Source organism: Rana temporaria, chromosome 4 (genome assembly GCF_905171775.1).
Source record: "Rana temporaria chromosome 4, aRanTem1.1, whole genome shotgun sequence".
Lineage (NCBI taxonomy): Eukaryota > Metazoa > Chordata > Amphibia > Anura > Ranidae > Rana > Rana temporaria.
The window spans coordinates 400,041,557-400,046,719 of record NC_053492.1 but is presented as its reverse complement, the minus strand read 5'-3'; the positions used below and the strand labels follow the sequence as shown (position 1 = coordinate 400,046,719).

Genomic DNA, 5,163 nt, shown 5'->3' with positions numbered 1-5,163 from the left:
AAGTTTTCTGTGAAGTTAATCTCTTATGAACTGTGCTCACCTCATTGTGTCAATCAAGCAACACAAATTCCTCACATCATTTCCACAATTCTTTATCACTTTTGCATTTTTTCAAAGACTTTTTACTGGTGGTTTATTATATTCACTGTAGATATCATTACCAGAGATCGATTGCCATTCCTATCCTATTGAGTGTTTAATTTAGCAATATCATCCTCCATTTGGGATCATCCTTAGCTGAGGTGTCCCAATTGCTAGGAGGTTTCCTTCAGTTTCTGCCCGGTGGACAGATGTCAAAACACTGCCGACTTCACACCGTGTGAAAGGGGCCCAAAACATACATCATTGTGTTTTCCATTAAAAAAAAAGTTTATTACAATAAACGTTTAGAAATGGTCATGGTTTCATAGGCAAATTGATCGCTCATCAGGTCTCCATATATTACTCTCTATATGACGAATACAGATTGAGTCTACCTCCTCGAACGCCTGGGAATGCGTCAACAGCTGCCAAAACCTGGATTTGAACCAGGGCCCTTTAGATCTTCAATCTAACGCTCTCCCAACTGAGCTATTTTGGCAAGTTAAGGGGCATATATTTTATTAATTAGACATTGAGCTTGCTTAGAGGTGGGATATTGTGGATTTTTGAGCGCTGCACTTTATTCATTTGTTTCATGAACTTGGCAATACATTTCTGGGTGCTTTCCTCTGCCGAAGGAGCTGCAGGTGCTGCACACAAGAAGGAAGAAAACAATTATTTGATCCCCTGCTGATTGTGTATGTTTGCCCACTGACAAAAAAATTATCAGTCTATAATTTTAATAGTTTATTTTATCAGTGGGAGACAGCATAACAACAAAAATATCCAGAAAACCACATTTAAAAAAAGTTATAAATTGATTTGCATTTTAATGAGTGAAATAAGTATTTAATCCCCTATCACTGTGTAGCACCTGTGTACTTATCAGTACAGGTGCTATGTTAAATTTAGTTAGATGAGAGACTTATTTGCTCTCATCTGTGTTGATTTATCTAAATTCGGCTGTCGCCAGCCCTGAACTGTTCTCTGGGTCATTCTGTTCTCCGGAGATGCCGTTTCATCTCTGGACGGTAGGTGGCGCCTGAGGGGTCCAGGCGGAGCCGCTTCTCCCCAGCAGCCAATTCGTTTTCCCTCACGGAGCATGCTGGGAGGAGTATTTCTGTGGCAGAGGCCATTGCTCGGGGTTCTTTGCGGGTTCCTGGTTCCAGGTGCGGCACCCACCTTCAGGGTGTGCGCACATCACGGCCCCTGGCGATATGGCCTACCAGGCCGGGGCGCATGTGCTACGCGGAGTTCCTGACTCTGGGCCCTCACGGCTCGGAGCATCTGATGCCTTACAGGGGCCCCAGTGATTTACTGGGTCCCCCATCTCTATTGAGAAGATCCCAAGCGAGTTGTGCTGTTCGTTGGGGGATCGGTCTGAGGTGAACCCGGAGGCAGGTGATCCAACAGGGCTTGAACGAACCATCGGGGATCTGGGTACCGGACACTGACAGGTTGTATGTGGCAAACTGTCAGTCGGTGACCCCAAGTGATACACTGGGAGGATTCGCTCTATCATCCAAACTTTCAAGTGCTAGGCCTGTGGCTGAGGTCTCATCCTACAATCTTAATTCTACTAGAGCCAAGTCTGTGGCAGAGACTTGTTCCTCCCTAGAAGTTCTAGGTGACGCTCTGGCTGCCAGGCCTGTGAGAGAGGTCTGTCCAGGGGCACTTTACCCACTCCGGCTGGAGTGGCGACGTGACAATTACAATTATTGGAGGCAGGACTGTTTCCCTATCCATAACCTGGGTCTGCAAAGTTTATCTTTCTTTCACCAACCTATGCTGTCTACCTCAAGTTGACTGTTGGTCGTGTTGGACCAGAAATAAAGCATTGAAAAACGTCAACCAACAGCCTGGACATTCCGTTACTGCTCTCAGGGCCAGATTAAGAACATCATGGGCCTGGTGCTGAGGATTTTGGTGGGGCCTTTTAGGCTGCATTCACACCTCCGCGACAAGTAACGCCGCGTACGCAGCGTATTTTGCCGCGAATAGTGTAACTTTTTTTTTACAAATCCTTCCTATTGCTTTGTATGGCCGAACGCCAATGCCGCCTGAAAAAAAGGGTCCGGGACTTTTTTTCATGCCGCAGGTGTACGGCGTCTATGAGATGTGAACCATCTCATAGACAGCAATGGGAATTCTCCCCTCCAGCGGCACGAGCGGCCGGCGTCGGGCGTTTTGTCGCGGAGGTGTGAATGGGGTGTAATAAATAATAAATAAATGTGTGGGAATGACATGAACGCAGCCCAGCCAAGGCAAGTGACCAAAGGCACAGAACCTAGAAGGAAGACCGGGTGAAGATGGAAGTGCCCGGGCCCCGCCTGATTCATCGCAGCACTGGATGAATTGAAGTGTACACTAATGTGCTAATATGCTGTGCATACTTGTACGTTGTGGCATAACCTACCCCAGGGCCTCTAAAAAGTAGTAATGTCAGGAAAGTTTACTACCGCTTTATTATCACAGGATCCCAGGAGCCTCTCATGGGGCCCCCTAGTGACCCGGTGGACGGTGGCCCTTGGGCAGTGCCTAAGTGCACAGTTGCCAACATTTAAAAATTTTCAGGGTCACTTTTTTATATAAGTGCTATATTTAGAGTAGCTGAGATCCCCTATGTTCCTCTATACATCATAGTAGTAATCACAAAATTAAATGAGTACTAATAATGGGGCAGAACAAATATGAGCCCTGAGATTTCCTTTAGTTGAACTAACAAAAGTGTGTCCATTCTAGAGCTGGTAACATTGAGGATATTCAGTATAATTTTGAAGAACTGTTTTTGTGGGTAAGCGACATAGGGGAGGAGTATGAACGGTATATAAGTGGGAAGTATGTGCAGGTGAGGGAGAGGAATGTGGAGGGTCTAACAGTGGGCACTATGTACAGGAGAGGAGTACAAAGGGTACGGAAAAAGGCACTATGTACAGGAGAGGAGTGTGAAGGGTATGACAATGGGCAGTATGTACACGAAGAGTGTGGGGGTATGACAGAGGGTAGTACGTACCAGAGAGAAGTGTGGAGGGTATGATGGGGCAGTATGTACAGGAGAGGAGTGTGGAGGGTATGACAGTGGGCAATATGTACAGGAGAGGAATGTAGACGGTATGATAGTGGGCTCTATGTATAGGAGAGGAGTGTGGAGGGTATGACAGTGAGCAGTATGTATAGGAGAGGAGTGTGGAGGGTATGACAGTGAGCAGTATGTACAGGAGAGGAGTGTGGAGGGTGCGACAGTGGGCACTAAGTACAGGAGAGAAGTGTATGACAGCAGGCACTATGTACAGGAGAGGAGTGTGAAGGGTATGACAGTGGGCGCTATGTATAGGAGAGGAGTGTGGAGGGTATGACAGTGGGCACTATGTACAGGAGAGGAGTGTGTAGGGTATGACAGTGGGCACTATGTATAGGAGAGAAGTGTGGAGAGTATGACAGTAGGCACTATGTACAGGAGAGGAGTGTGGAGAGTATGACAGTGAGCACTATGTACAGAAGTGGAAGGATATTTAGGGACTGCGTAGTGGTTAAGCGGGTCATACATGGATTGAAATTACGCCAATTATGCAGAGACCAGCCATAGTCAATCTATGTATGGGCTAGCTGGTTTTACACAAGTCAATCTATTAATCAACTTGAGTACAACCAGCCTGTTTTTTTTTCTTAAAACAATCAGTGCTGCCAGCTAAAGTTAGCAACACTGATCATTGTACGCACTGGCAGAACACAATAACACTGCAGGAGTGATTCCCCCATCCACAGGTCAGCAGGTGAGAGGGTGTGTGGGGACAGGCTGGGGAGAGATACTAGTCAGTGGCTGGGTAGGCACTGGTAGTATCAGAGCCAGATACACACAGGTTACATATGCCACGATCGTTAGAGCGAGAACAATAATTCTAGTACTAGACCTCCTCTGTAACTCTAAACATGTAACCTAAAAAAATGTAAAGCATCGCTTAGGATACCAAAAAAAATTGTGCCAACTTAACTAACTAGTGTTTTTTTAATGAATGAAACATTTTTTTCCAAAAAAACATGTTTGAAAAATTGCTGCGCAAATACCGTGCTAGAGCTGCACAATTAATCGTTAAAAAAATTGTGATCTCGATTCAACCCCCCTGACGATCTCCAATGCAGAGTTTGCCGATTCTTTCATATAATAAGTGGACAGCTGTCAAAAGAAAATATCTGGGCAGTCTGCCAAGTTTTTAAAAGGAAACATTGTAACTAACACTTCCTTCTTAGATCAAAGGGATAAACTTCTGTGTGTAAAGAACAAATCTGGGCAGTCTGCGAAGTTTGTAAACAAAATGAAACATTGTAACCAACTAACATTGTAACTAAATGTAACCACTTAAAGTCCAACACTTGTTTCTTAAGTTAGAAAGCAATATTATTTGCTAGAAAATTACTTGGAAGCCCCAAACATTATATATATTTTAGCAGAGAGAGACTCTAGGGAATACAATGGCAATTGCTGCAATATTTTATTTCACACTGCTTTTGCCCATTTCAATGAATAATAAAAACCATAAAAACAAAACAGTGAAGTTAGCCCATTTTTTTTTTTTTTTTTTTTAATGAGAAAGATGATGTTACGCCGCAACAATCATGAGAGAATCGTGATCTATCTTCTAAGCAAAAAAAATGCAATTCTCATTTTAGCCAGAATCGTGCAGCTCTGTACCCTGCAACATAAAAAGTGCAAACACCACCATAGAGTAATTTTCTAGCAAAAAACAAATGATGATTTTTACATGTAGTAGAGAAGTGTCAGAATTGGCCTGGGTGGCAAGGGGTTAATTACCATGAGTAATATACAAATAATTATTATAAGCACTGTGATCCTATCAGTTTGCTGCAGTGTGTCAGCTTGTATTTATATTGGCCGCTCTGAATGTAGCTTCTGACAGGCTGTGCAAGCAGGCCTGTATCTCCGGAACCATGGATGATAGCCGTCCCATATTTTAACCAGTTGTGGGGTAGCTCTTCCCATGCCTACCCCCAAATGTGGGGTTTCTGTGACCTCTGGTCATCGAGCTACAACCCCCCAAATTCGATCTTAGAAAAAAATGGGCA

At 44.2% G+C, this 5,163-nt stretch overlaps 1 non-coding gene across 1 annotated transcript; it reads right to left on the bottom strand.

Moving 5' to 3' along the window:
- Positions 1–507: 507 nt before the first annotated feature.
- TRNAF-GAA lies at positions 508–580 on the bottom strand. Its single transcript has one exon. It is a non-coding gene; the product is annotated as a tRNA-Phe (tRNA).
- Between the last annotated feature and the right edge of the window lie 4,583 nt (positions 581–5,163).